At 50.6% G+C, this 14,572-nt stretch overlaps 4 non-coding genes across 4 annotated transcripts; all 4 read right to left on the reverse strand.

Annotated features, from left to right (window-relative positions):
• Positions 1-126: 126 nt before the first annotated feature.
• LOC138496561 (U4 spliceosomal RNA) lies at positions 127-267 on the reverse strand. Its single transcript, XR_011278061.1, has one exon. It is a non-coding gene; the product is annotated as a U4 spliceosomal RNA (small nuclear RNA).
• A 3,508-nt stretch (positions 268-3,775) lies between these two features.
• On the reverse strand, positions 3,776-3,916 carry LOC138496562 (U4 spliceosomal RNA). The gene has a single exon (XR_011278062.1). It is a non-coding gene; the product is annotated as a U4 spliceosomal RNA (small nuclear RNA).
• A 3,510-nt stretch (positions 3,917-7,426) lies between these two features.
• On the reverse strand, positions 7,427-7,567 carry LOC138496764 (U4 spliceosomal RNA). Its single transcript, XR_011278246.1, has one exon. It is a non-coding gene; the product is annotated as a U4 spliceosomal RNA (small nuclear RNA).
• A 3,508-nt stretch (positions 7,568-11,075) lies between these two features.
• On the reverse strand, positions 11,076-11,216 carry LOC138496563 (U4 spliceosomal RNA). The gene has a single exon (XR_011278063.1). It is a non-coding gene; the product is annotated as a U4 spliceosomal RNA (small nuclear RNA).
• Between the last annotated feature and the right edge of the window lie 3,356 nt (positions 11,217-14,572).

The following is a 14,572-nucleotide window of genomic DNA, read 5'->3' on the forward strand; positions in this document are numbered from 1 at the left end:
GTTGAGGGTAGGCCACGAGAGAACAAAGAATAGAAGGGATGGGTTCCGAAAAACACACCCCTCTTGCTAGGTCTTCTCCAGTGGAGTAAAAGCGTCATTGTCTCCTTTTCAAACAAATCGGTTCAGCCTCCGTAGAGACTGTCAAAAATTACCAATTCCAGCTATATTTCAAGCTGTCATGGCGGGGTATTGGGTAAAGTTTTCAATAAGCAATAATCGCGCCTCGGTTAAACCTCATGAGCTACGATACTGCCACTGCGCAAAGCTAAAGCACCTCACCCAGAGGCCCGTGCGCCCCGGGAATGGATTCCCATTTAACTTGCACTGATCCCAGCAAGCTCCATCCTGAGCATCCTTTGTCAAACTCATAAAACCGCCTGGATTCCAGTGCCGAGATTTGTTGAGGTGAACACCTGTATCATCTTGCGCTCACCAAACTGACAGCAAATATAGTAGCAAGGTATGCATAGGATTCTGGGAGTAAACATGCAAATGAGCAGGCTGCTACCTGTGCGCTCTTTCCCTTAGCATGATCGGTGGCCTGTTGGCAAGTGACCCCGCCCTCCTGAGAGATTATTGGGCAGGCCGCTGCCAAGGCAACATGGGAGAGGCTTGAGAATGCAAAGAGCCATTGGAGGATTGCACAGGAGCGAGGACAGCATCGAGAAATGGGCTCCTTTGGGGACAGGTGAAGTGATGCTCCACCAGGACGACCAGCTGTTTCTGCAGTGCAGCCAGGACATTGACAAGAAGTGAATCAATTTGTCTCTGAGCGTTCCAACTGTTGACCAAACCATTACAATTTCGATACATTTCCATGCCATCACATACCTACCTGTTTGTGATAATTGCACTTGTCCTTGAAAATAGACCCGATTTTGCAGGGGACTCTGGGAAAAGTGAAAAGGTCCTATGTAATTCACGTCTTGTACCCTGTCTCATAGGGCGGACCCTGCAATTCTACTTCCACTCCACTGCCAAAAATGAAGCGGCTTTGCCCTGTTCAGGCTTTTTGCTGTAGCCCCTGGGCCTTTGCAGAGCCATCTGCTTAGTGTGGCTCTGCCACTGAGGTCAGAAGAGAACATTTAGCCTGAGAAACGGCTGTCTGTGTGTGCAGCTTGGAGAAGACACTGTTGCCATGGGAAAGACATGCCTGTTTGCTGTGCAAATGAAGTGCAGACACAGACAGAAGAGACCACTTGACTGGTAGGAATTGAAGAACCTGACCAAGAGTGAGGAATTAGACCATCCGCACGGGGAGTGTGCGCTCCGGCTGGGCTGGTTTGATACTTTTAAAAAAGAAATGGAATGTTGGTAGGTAAACCTCCTGGAAATGTGTGGGGCTATTCCGCACACATTTCCCAATGGACACTGCACAACAAACACATAGTCAAGTGCACTCTGGGGGACACAGTCTACCGGTGCGGTCCTCCTGTCACATTTAGCTGCAATGTGACAGCCATGGGTACATCAAAGCATCTTTGAAGGGGGAAGGCAACGCCTTCCTCCGGCCCTGGTCAGCCTACTTAAAATAGCAAAGGCTCCATCGATATGCCCTGCCTATTGTTAGGTTCTCTCTGAACGCAGCGCATACTGATGAGAGTTAAGTGAAGCAAGCCTGCCAAGAGGCCTGTTCACAGAACTAACACAGGGCAGGAAACCCCAACACCTTTTTCATATGCAATGTGTCAGCTTGAAGCTAGCTCCCACCCCTCTGTATGAAGGCCATTGAATGTCATGTGTGGAACAACTGTTTACAGTAGGCAACCGCTGCAGGGCCACCCCCTTTCAGAGGGAAGATATATGTGATTTGATGCAGACAGTCTGTTCTCGAGCTCAATTAACCAGAGAGCCACTTTGATCCACAGGAGACAGGAAGATGGGTGCGGCTTAGTAGTACATGTTGTCACCCCTTACCTTTCCTGTTGCAAAGCACTCTGGTCATGACCTTACGCATGACAGAAGATTGGTGGTGGGGACCCAGGATTGGGTCTTTAAGGTAGGCTTAGCATGCTCCAATCACTGGGGCCCATTTGGCTTTAAAAGAGGGCTGAGCCCCTCACTGAGCAGATCATCCGACGACTTCAAAAGGAGTACGAAGAAGGACTCATTCGGACCCTCGGTGATGGTACAGTCTGCCTCACGGCTTCCGCCAGTGAAGGAAGTCCAGGATTTCCAAGAGGGAAGCAAAATACCTCCCAAAACATCTCCCAGGGAACAGAGGGAGATACCCGACTCAGAGGATCCATCAAGCAGCACCAGAACCGGTACCCAGCCAGCACACAGCGTGCCCTGCTAGGTTAAGCCAGCAAGCTTCCTAGGTGGGAAGTGCCAGAGAGTCTCTGAACAAAGGACAAGGCCGTTGCCGGCAAACACTCTTCTCAGCTTTGGGTCGGCCGCCTTAAACGTCGACCCAAGCATTGAGAAGAAGCTCGGAGGAGTGCCACAACAAGCATCAACCAGCGTCCATCTTTTAAGGACTTTTTCGAAGCAGTCGAGCTCTCAAACTGCGCCCGGCTGCACCACTGTGGCTGTTCTCACGCTGCAGTCACTAAAGCCGTCTGAGAACCCTCGACCAGCGTTCCAGATCCACCAACCAGCACACAGACAACGATTCTTCACCCCGAGCCGCCGGGTAGGGCAGCCTGCAGCCGTCCGCCCAGCCTCGCTTACCAAACTGCCTGCCAACTGATATCCGCATCTGTCGTCCCTCTTGAACTCTGTCGCCGGAGCTACAAAGCATGCTGGAAGCCACTCGATGCTGTCGAGTACCAAGATCATCTCAAACACCAGTTACATTGTGGTTCTGTCCCCCTGGTCCTTCTCCGAAGGCCCTTAGTGACATTTACGACCTCTTGCTCCCTTGCTGCTGCAACCAAATAACCTTGAACAGTTCAGACTGATTGCTTTACCGACTGCACTCCTGTCAGTATCCAGAGTGCATCCCTCTCCTTTGTGAAACTGTCTGTCCCCTGTTTTCCTTTATAGGGTGGGTTGTATTTTGTATTGTGTTAGAACTGTCTGTTGTATTAATACTAAAGTAGATATTTGTATACAACCTTGACTGGACAGTCCCTTTTATCAGTGGGTCACAATTGTTTTTTCGCTCTGTTGCAACTAACCAGCCTGACGTTCCGTCCACTGTTCGGACCCCTTCCGGTGTACTAGAGGTGTGGGACTGATTGATGGTCTAGAAAGCGATATTCCTCCCTGGACCACTAGTGCCCCGGAAGTTGATTCGTCACACCAAGAGAGGTCGGGTTGTTGACTCCACGTGAATATGTGTCTATAGAATGCATGGGGACAGAAATGCCCTTTTGCCTCTCTTGGGAAGACTGAGATGGTGAGCGAAGGCCAAAGGTAAAGCGACCCCTCTGCTGCGGTTGGCTTCAGTGGCAGCCAGACCTCCCTGAGTAACCATCCAACAATCTGATGACTTTCGCAAGAGCAGATGTGGCAAAGAGGATCGAAGGCAGACAGGTCACTGTCTGCTAGGTTCTGAAAGCTCATGGTTTTCATGTCGTGAGATCAGGAAGGCAGCGAGACAACTGAGGCGCTTAATGCACCTGCTGCATGGTCACGGTTCCATAGACTTCGCTGCGCCGCTTGGAGTTTACGAATGCGCTAGCTTCTGGAAGTAAACCCCTTTGTTGAGGGTAGGCCACGAGAGAACAAAGAATAGAAGGGATGGGTTCCGAAAAACACACCCCTCTTGCTAGGTCTTCTCCAGTGGAGTAAAAGCGTCATTGTCTCCTTTTCAAACAAATCGGTTCAGCCTCCGTAGAGACTGTCAAAAATTACCAATTCCAGCTATATTTCAAGCTGTCATGGCGGGGTATTGGGTAAAGTTTTCAATAAGCAATAATCGCGCCTCGGTTAAACCTCATGAGCTACGATACTGCCACTGCGCAAAGCTAAAGCACCTGACCCAGAGGCCCGTGCGCCCCGGGAATGGATTCCCATTTAACTTGCACTGATCCCAGCAAGCTCCATCCTGAGCATCCTTTGTCAAACTCATAAAACCGCCTGGATTCCAGTGCCGAGATTTGTTGAGGTGAACACCTGTATCATCTTGCGCTCACCAAACTGACAGCAAATATAGTAGCAAGGTATGCATAGGATTCTGGGAGTAAACATGCAAATGAGCAGGCTGCTACCTGTGCGCTCTTTCCCTTAGCATGATCGGTGGCCTGTTGGCAAGTGACCCCGCCCTCCTGAGAGATTATTGGGCAGGCCGCTGCCAAGGCAACATGGGAGAGGCTTGAGAATGCAAAGAGCCATTGGAGGATTGCACAGGAGCGAGGACAGCATCGAGAAATGGGCTCCTTTGGGGACAGGTGAAGTGATGCTCCACCAGGACGACCAGCTGTTTCTGCAGTGCAGCCAGGACATTGACAAGAAGTGAATCAATTTGTCTCTGAGCGTTCCAACTGTTGACCAAACCATTACAATTTCGATACATTTCCATGCCATCACATACCTACCTGTTTGTGATAATTGCACTTGTCCTTGAAAATAGACCCGATTTTGCAGGGGACTCTGGGAAAAGTGAAAAGGTCCTATGTAATTCACGTCTTGTACCCTGTCTCATAGGGCGGACCCTGCAATTCTACTTCTACTCAACTGCCAAAAATGAAGCGGCCTTGCCCTGTTCAGGCTTTTTGCTGTAGCCCCTGGGCCTTTTGTCAGAGCCATCTGCTTAGTGTGGCTCTGCCACTGAGGTCAGAAGAGAACATTTAGCCTGAGAAACGGCTGTCTGTGTGTGCAGCTTGGAGAAGACACTGTTGCCATGGGAAAGACATGCCTGTTTGCTGTGCAAATGAAGTGCAGACACAGACAGAAGAGACCACTTGACTGGTAGGAATTGAAGAACCTGACCAAGAGTGAGGAATTAGACCATCCGCACGGGGAGTGTGCGCTCCGCCTGGGCTGGTTTGATACTTTTAAAAAAGAAATGGAATGTTGGTAGGTAAACCTCCTGGAAATGTGTGGGGCTATCCCGCACACATTTCCCAATGGACACTGCACAACAAACACATAGTCAAGTGCACTCTGGGGGACACAGTCTACCGGTGCGGTCCTCCTGTCACATTTAGCTGCAATGTGACAGCCATGGGTACATCAAAGCATCTCTGAAGGGGGAAGGCAACGCCTTCCTCCGGCCCTGGTCAGCCTACTTAAAATAGCAAAGGCTCCATCGATATGCCCTGCCTATTGTTAGGTTCTCTCTGATGGCAGCGCATACTGATGAGAGTTAAGTGAAGCAGGCCTGCCAAGAGGCCTGTTCACAGAACTAACACAGGGCAGGAAACCCCAACACCTTTTTCATATGCAATGTGTCAGCTTGAAGCTAGCTCCCACCCCTCTGTATGAAGGCCATTGAATGTCATGTGTGGAACAACTGTTTACAGTAGGCAACCGCTGCAGGGCCACCCCCTTTCAGAGGGAAGATATATGTGATTTGATGCAGACAGTCTGTTCTCGAGCTCAATTAACCAGAGAGCCACTTTGATCCACAGGAGACAGGAAGATGGGTGCGGCTTAGTAGTACATGTTGTCACCCCTTACCTTTCCTGTTGCAAAGCACTCTGGTCATGACCTTACGTATGACAGAAGATTGGTGGCGGGGACCCAGGATTGGGTCTTTAAGGTAGGCTTAGCATGCTCCAATCACTGGGGCCCATTTGGCTTTAAAAGAGGGCTGAGCCCCTCACTGAGCAGATCATCCGACGACTTCAAAAGGAGTACGAAGAAGGACTCATTCGGACCCTCGGTGATGGTACAGTCTGCCTCACGGCTTCCGCCAGTGAAGGAAGTCCAGGATTTCCAAGAGGGAAGCAAAATACCTCCCAAAACATCTCCCAGGGAACAGAGGGAGATACCCGACTCAGAGGATCCATCAAGCAGCACCAGAACCGGTACCCAGCCAGCACACAGCGTGCCCTGCTAGGTTAAGCCAGCAAGCTTCCTAGGTGGGAAGTGCCAGAGAGTCTCTGAACAAAGGACAAGGCCGTTGCCGGCAAACACTCTTCTCAGCTTTGGGTCGGCCGCCTTAAACGTCGACCCAAGCATTGAGAAGAAGCTCGGAGGAGTGCCACAACAAGCATCAACCAGCGTCCATCTTTTAAGGACTTTTTCGAAGCAGTCGAGCTCTCAAACTGCGACCGGCTGCACCACTGTGGCTGTTCTCACGCTGCAGTCACTAAAGCCGTCTGAGAACCCTCGACCAGCGTTCCAGATCCACCAACCAGCACACAGACAACGATTCTTCACCCCGAGCCGCCGGGTAGGGCAGCCTGCAGCCGTCCGCCCAGCCTCGCTTACCAAACTGCCTGCCAACTGATATCCGCATCTGTCGTCCCTCTTGAACTCTGTCGCCGGAGCTACAAAGCATGCTGGAAGCCACTCGATGCTGTCGAGTACCAAGATCATCTCAAACACCAGTTACATTGTGGTTCTGTCCCCCTGGTCCTTCTCCGAAGGCCCTTAGTGACATTTACAACCTCTTGCTCCCTTGCTGCTGCAACCAAATAACCTTGAACAGTTCAGACTGATTGCTTTACCGACTGCACTCCTGTCAGTATCCAGAGTGCATCCCTCTCCTTTGTGAAACTGTCTGTCCCCTGTTTTCCTTTATAGGGTGGGTTGTATTTTGTAGTGTGTTAGAACTGTCTGTTGTATTAATACTAAAGTAGATATTTGTATACAACCTTGACTGGACAGTCCCTTTTATCAGTGGGTCACAATTGTTTTTTCGCTCTGTTGCAACTAACCAGCCTGACGTTCCGTCCACTGTTCGGACCCCTTCCGGTGTACTAGAGGTGTGGGACTGATTGATGGTCTAGAAAGCGATATTCCTCCCTGGACCACTAGTGCCCCGGAAGTTGATTCGTCACACCAAGAGAGGTCGGGTTGTTGACTCCACGTGAATATGTGTCTATAGAATGCATGGGGACAGAAATGCCCTTTTGCCTCTCTTGGGAAGACTGAGATGGTGAGCGAAGGCCAAAGGTAAAGCGACCCCTCTGCTGCGGTTGGCTTCAGTGGCAGCCAGACCTCCCTGAGTAACCATCCAACAATCTGATGACTTTCGCAAGAGCAGATGTGGCAAAGAGGATCGAAGGCAGACAGGTCACTGTCTGCTAGGTTCTGAAAGCTCATGGTTTTCATGTCGTGAGATCAGGAAGGCAGCGAGACAACTGAGGCGCTTAATGCACCTGCTGCATGGTCACGGTTCCATAGACTTCGCTGCGCCGCTTGGAGTTTACGAATGCGCTAGCTTCTGGAAGTAAACCCCTTTGTTGAGGGTAGGCCACGAGAGAACAAAGAATAGAAGGGATGGGTTCCGAAAAACACACCCCTCTTGCTAGGTCTTCTCCAGTGGAGTAAAAGCGTCATTGTCTCCTTTTCAAACAAATCGGTTCAGCCTCCGTAGAGACTGTCAAAAATTACCAATTCCAGCTATATTTCAAGCTGTCATGGCGGGGTATTGGGTAAAGTTTTCAATAAGCAATAATCGCTCCTCGGTTAAACCTCATGAGCTACGATACTGCCACTGCGCAAAGCTAAAGCACCTGACCCAGAGGCCCGTGCGCCCCGGGAATGGATTCCCATTTAACTTGCACTGATCCCAGCAAGCTCCATCCTGAGCATCCTTTGTCAAACTCATAAAACCGCCTGGATTCCAGTGCCGAGATTTGTTGAGGTGAACACCTGTATCATCTTGCGCTCACCAAACTGACAGCAAATATAGTAGCAAGGTATGCATAGGATGCTGGGAGTAAACATGCAAATGAGCAGACTGCTACCTGTGCGCTCTTTCCCTTAGCATGATCGGTGGCCTGTTGGCAAGTGACCCCGCCCTCCTGAGAGATTATTGGGCAGGCCGCTGCCAAGGCAACATGGGAGAGGCTTGAGAATGCAAAGAGCCATTGGAGGATTGCACAGGAGCGAGGACAGCATCGAGAAATGGGCTCCTTTGGGGACAGGTGAAATGATGCTCCACCAGGACGACCAGCTGTTTCTGCAGTGCAGCCAGGACATTGACAAGAAGTGAATCAATTTGTCTCTGAGCGTTCCAACTGTTGACCAAACCATTACAATTTCGATACATTTCCATGCCATCACATACCTACCTGTTTGTGATAATTGCACTTGTCCTTGAAAATAGACCCGATTTTGCAGGGGACTCTGGGAAAAGTGAAAAGGTCCTATGTAATTCACGTCTTGTACCCTGTCTCATAGGGCGGACCCTGCAATTCTACTTCCACTCCACTGCCAAAAATGAAGCGGCCTTGCCCTGTTCAGGCTTTTTGCTGTAGCCCCTGGGCCTTTGCAGAGCCATCTGCTTAGTGTGGCTCTGCCACTGAGGTCAGAAGAGAACATTTAGCCTGAGAAACGGCTGTCTGTGTGTGCAGCTTGGAGAAGACACTGTTGCCATGGGAAAGACATGCCTGTTTGCTGTGCAAATGAAGTGCAGACACAGACAGAAGAGACCACTTGACTGGTAGGAATTGAAGAACCTGACCAAGAGTGAGGAATTAGACCATCCGCACGGGGAGTGTGCGCTCCGCCTGGGCTGGTTTGATACTTTTAAAAAAGAAATGGAATGTTGGTAGGTAAACCTCCTGGAAATGTGTGGGGCTATCCCGCACACATTTCCCAATGGACACTGCACAACAAACACATAGTCAAGTGCACTCTGGGGGACACAGTCTACCGGTGCGGTCCTCCTGTCACATTTAGCTGCAATGTGACAGCCATGGGTACATCAAAGCATCTCTGAAGGGGGAAGGCAACGCCTTCCTCCGGCCCTGGTCAGCCTACTTAAAATAGCAAAGGCTCCATCGATATGCCCTGCCTATTGTTAGGTTCTCTCTGATGGCAGCGCATACTGATGAGAGTTAAGTGAAGCAGGCCTGCCAAGAGGCCTGTTCACAGAACTAACACAGGGCAGGAAACCCCAACACCTTTTTCATATGCAATGTGTCAGCTTGAAGCTAGCTCCCACCCCTCTGTATGAAGGCCATTGAATGTCATGTGTGGAACAACTGTTTACAGTAGGCAACCGCTGCAGGGCCACCCCCTTTCAGAGGGAAGATATATGTGATTTGATGCAGACAGTCTGTTCTCGAGCTCAATTAACCAGAGAGCCACTTTGATCCACAGGAGACAGGAAGATGGGTGCGGCTTAGTAGTACATGTTGTCACCCCTTACCTTTCCTGTTGCAAAGCACTCTGGTCATGACCTTACGCATGACAGAAGATTGGTGGTGGGGACCCAGGATTGGGTCTTTAAGGTAGGCTTAGCATGCTCCAATCACTGGGGCCCATTTGGCTTTAAAAGAGGGCTGAGCCCCTCACTGAGCAGATCATCCGACGACTTCAAAAGGAGTACGAAGAAGGACTCATTCGGACCCTCGGTGATGGTACAGTCTGCCTCACGGCTTCCGCCAGTGAAGGAAGTCCAGGATTTCCAAGAGGGAAGCAAAATACCTCCCAAAACATCTCCCAGGGAACAGAGGGAGATACCCGACTCAGAGGATCCATCAAGCAGCACCAGAACCGGTACCCAGCCAGCACACAGCGTGCCCTGCTAGGTTAAGCCAGCAAGCTTCCTAGGTGGGAAGTGCCAGAGAGTCTCTGAACAAAGGACAAGGCCGTTGCTGGCAAACACTCTTCTCAGCTTTGGGTCGGCCGCCTTAAACGTCGACCCAAGCATTGAGAAGAAGCTCGGAGGAGTGCCACAACAAGCATCAACCAGCGTCCATCTTTTAAGGACTTTTTCGAAGCAGTCGAGCTCTCAAACTGCGACCGGCTGCACCACTGTGGCTGTTCTCACGCTGCAGTCACTAAAGCCGTCTGAGAACCCTCGACCAGCGTTCCAGATCCACCAACCAGCACACAGACAACGATTCTTCACCCCGAGCCGCCGGGTAGGGCAGCCTGCAGCCGTCCGCCCAGCCTCGCTTACCAAACTGCCTGCCAACTGATATCCGCATCTGTCGTCCCTCTTGAACTCTGTCGCCGGAGCTACAAAGCATGCTGGAAGCCACTCGATGCTGTCGAGTACCAAGATCATCTCAAACACCAGTTACATTGTGGTTCTGTCCCCCTGGTCCTTCTCCGAAGGCCCTTAGTGACATTTACGACCTCTTGCTCCCTTGCTGCTGCAACCAAATAACCTTGAACAGTTCAGACTGATTGCTTTACCGACTGCACTCCTGTCAGTAACCAGAGTGCATCCCTCTCCTTTGTGAAACTGTCTGTCCCCTGTTTTCCTTTATAGGGTGGGTTGTATTTTGTAGTGTGTTAGAACTGTCTGTTGTATTAATACTAAAGTAGATATTTGTATACAACCTTGACTGGACAGTCCCTTTTATCAGTGGGTCACAATTGTTTTTTCGCTCTGTTGCAATTAACCAGCCTGACGTTCCGTCCACTGTTCGGACCCCTTCCGGTGTACTAGAGGTGTGGGACTGATTGATGGTCTAGAAAGCGATATTCCTCCCTGGACCACTAGTGCCCCGGAAGTTGATTCGTCACACCAAGAGAGGTCGGGTTGTTGACTCCACGTGAATATGTGTCTATAGAATGCATGGGGACAGAAATGCCCTTTTGCCTCTCTTGGGAAGACTGAGATGGTGAGCGAAGGCCAAAGGTAAAGCGACCCCTCTGCTGCGGTTGGCTTCAGTGGCAGCCAGACCTCCCTGAGTAACCATCCAACAATCTGATGACTTTCGCAAGAGCAGATGTGGCAAAGAGGATCGAAGGCAGACAGGTCACTGTCTGCTAGGTTCTGAAAGCTCATGGTTTTCATGTCGTGAGATCAGGAAGGCAGCGAGACAACTGAGGCGCTTAATGCACCTGCTGCATGGTCACGGTTCCATAGACTTCGCTGCGCCGCTTGGAGTTTACGAATGCGCTAGCTTCTGGAAGTAAACCCCTTTGTTGAGGGTAGGCCACGAGAGAACAAAGAATAGAAGGGATGGGTTCCGAAAAACACACCCCTCTTGCTAGGTCTTCTCCGGTGGAGTAAAAGCGTCATTGTCTCCTTTTCAAACAAATCGGTTCAGCCTCCGTAGAGACTGTCAAAAATTACCAATTCCAGCTATATTTCAAGCTGTCATGGCGGGGTATTGGGTAAAGTTTTCAATAAGCAATAATCGCGCCTCGGTTAAACCTCATGAGCTACGATACTGCCACTGCGCAAAGCTAAAGCACCTGACCCAGAGGCCCGTGCGCCCCGGGAATGGATTCCCATTTAACTTGCACTGATCCCAGCAAGCTCCATCCTGAGCATCCTTTGTCAAACTCATAAAACCGCCTGGATTCCAGTGCCGAGATTTGTTGAGGTGAACACCTGTATCATCTTGCGCTCACCAAACTGACAGCAAATATAGTAGCAAGGTATGCATAGGATTCTGGGAGTAAACATGCAAATGAGCAGGCTGCTACCTGTGCGCTCTTTCCCTTAGCATGATCGGTGGCCTGTTGGCAAGTGACCCCGCCCTCCTGAGAGATTATTGGGCAGGCCGCTGCCAAGGCAACATGGGAGAGGCTTGAGAATGCAAAGAGCCATTGGAGGATTGCACAGGAGCGAGGACAGCATCGAGAAATGGGCTCCTTTGGGGACAGGTGAAGTGATGCTCCACCAGGACGACCAGCTGTTTCTGCAGTGCAGCCAGGACATTGACAAGAAGTGAATCAATTTGTCTCTGAGCGTTCCAACTGTTGACCAAACCATTACAATTTCGATACATTTCCATGCCATCACATACCTACCTGTTTGTGATAATTGCACTTGTCCTTGAAAATAGACCCGATTTTGCAGGGGACTCTAGGAAAAGTGAAAAGGTCCTATGTAATTCACGTCTTGTACCCTGTCTCATAGGGCGGACCCTGCAATTCTACTTCCACTCCACTGCCAAAAATGAAGCGGCCTTGCCCTGTTCAGGCTTTTTGCTGTAGCCCCTGGGCCTTTGCAGAGCCATCTGCTTAGTGTGGCTCTGCCACTGAGGTCAGAAGAGAACATTTAGCCTGAGAAACGGCTGTCTGTGTGTGCAGCTTGGAGAAGACACTGTTGCCATGGGAAAGACATGCCTGTTTGCTGTGCAAATGAAGTGCAGACACAGACAGAAGAGACCACTTGACTGGTAGGAATTGAAGAACCTGACCAAGAGTGAGGAATTAGACCATCCGCACGGGGAGTGTGCGCTCCGCCTGGGCTGGTTTGATACTTTTAAAAAAGAAATGGAATGTTGGTAGGTAAACCTCCTGGAAATGTGTGGGGCTATCCCGCACACATTTCCCAATGGACACTGCACAACAAACACATAGTCAAGTGCACTCTGGGGGACACAGTCTACCGGTGCGGTCCTCCTGTCACATTTAGCTGCAATGTGACAGCCATGGGTACATCAAAGCATCTCTGAAGGGGGAAGGCAACGCCTTCCTCCGGCCCTGGTCAGCCTACTTAAAATAGCAAAGGCTCCATCGATATGCCCTGCCTATTGTTAGGTTCTCTCTGATGGCAGCGCATACTGATGAGAGTTAAGTGAAGCAGGCCTGCCAAGAGGCCTGTTCACAGAACTAACACAGGGCAGGAAACCCCAACACCTTTTTCATATGCAATGTGTCAGCTTGAAGCTAGCTCCCACCCCTCTGTATGAAGGCCATTGAATGTCATGTGTGGAACAACTGTTTACAGTAGGCAACCGCTGCAGGGCCACCCCCTTTCAGAGGGAAGATATATGTGATTTGATGCAGACAGTCTGTTCTCGAGCTCAATTAACCAGAGAGCCACTTTGATCCACAGGAGACAGGAAGATGGGTGCGGCTTAGTCGTACATGTTGTCACCCCTTACCTTTCCTGTTGCAAAGCACTCTGGTCATGACCTTACGCATGACAGAAGATTGGTGGTGGGGACCCAGGATTGGGTCTTTAAGGTAGGCTTAGCATGCTCCAATCACTGGGGCCCATTTGGCTTTAAAAGAGGGCTGAGCCCCTCACTGAGCAGATCATCCGACGACTTCAAAAGGAGTACGAAGAAGGACTCATTCGGACCCTCGGTGATGGTACAGTCTGCCTCACGGCTTCCGCCAGTGAAGGAAGTCCAGGATTTCCAAGAGGGAAGCAAAATACCTCCCAAAACATCTCCCAGGGAACAGAGGGAGATACCCGACTCAGAGGATCCATCAAGCAGCACCAGAACCGGTACCCAGCCAGCACACAGCGTGCCCTGCTAGGTTAAGCCAGCAAGCTTCCTAGGTGGGAAGTGCCAGAGAGTCTCTGAACAAAGGACAAGGCCGTTGCTGGCAAACACTCTTCTCAGCTTTGGGTCGGCCGCCTTAAACGTCGACCCAAGCATTGAGAAGAAGCTCGGAGGAGTGCCACAACAAGCATCAACCAGCGTCCATCTTTTAAGGACTTTTTCGAAGCAGTCGAGCTCTCAAACTGCGACCGGCTGCACCACTGTGGCTGTTCTCACGCTGCAGTCACTAAAGCCGTCTGAGAACCCTCGACCAGCGTTCCAGATCCACCAACCAGCACACAGACAACGATTCTTCACCCCGAGCCGCCGGGTAGGGCAGCCTGCAGCCGTCCGCCCAGCCTCGCTTACCAAACTGCCTGCCAACTGATATCCGCATCTGTCGTCCCTCTTGAACTCTGTCGCCGGAGCTACAAAGCATGCTGGAAGCCACTCGATGCTGTCGAGTACCAAGATCATCTCAAACACCAGTTACATTGTGGTTCTGTCCCCCTGGTCCTTCTCCGAAGGCCCTTAGTGACATTTACGACCTCTTGCTCCCTTGCTGCTGCAACCAAATAACCTTGAACAGTTCAGACTGATTGCTTTACCGACTGCACTCCTGTCAGTAACCAGAGTGCATCCCTCTCCTTTGTGAAACTGTCTGTCCCCTGTTTTCCTTTATAGGGTGGGTTGTATTTTGTAGTGTGTTAGAACTGTCTGTTGTATTAATACTAAAGTAGATATTTGTATACAACCTTGACTGGACAGTCCCTTTTATCAGTGGGTCACAATTGTTTTTTCGCTCTGTTGCAACTAACCAGCCTGACGTTCCGTCCACTGTTCGGACCCCTTCCGGTGTACTAGAGGTGTGGGACTGATTGATGGTCTAGAAAGCGATATTCCTCCCTGGACCACTAGTGCCCCGGAAGTTGATTCGTCACACCAAGAGAGGTCGGGTTGTTGACTCCACGTGAATATGTGTCTATAGAATGCATGGGGACAGAAATGCCCTTTTGCCTCTCTTGGGAAGACTGAGATGGTGAGCGAAGGCCAAAGGTAAAGCGACCCCTCTGCTGCGGTTGGCTTCAGTGGCAGCCAGACCTCCCTGAGTAACCATCCAACAATCTGATGACTTTCGCAAGAGCAGATGTGGCAAAGAGGATCGAAGGCAGACAGGTCACTGTCTGCTAGGTTCTGAAAGCTCATGGTTTTCATGTCGTGAGATCAGGAAGGCAGCGAGACAACTGAGGCGCTTAATGCACCTGCTGCATGGTCACGGTTCCATAGACTTCGCTGCGCCGCTTGGAGTTTACGAATGC

The sequence above is a fragment of the Ambystoma mexicanum genome, chromosome 10, assembly GCF_040938575.1.
Source record: "Ambystoma mexicanum isolate Mex_15411 chromosome 10, UKY_AmexF1_1, whole genome shotgun sequence".
Lineage (NCBI taxonomy): Eukaryota > Metazoa > Chordata > Amphibia > Caudata > Ambystomatidae > Ambystoma > Ambystoma mexicanum.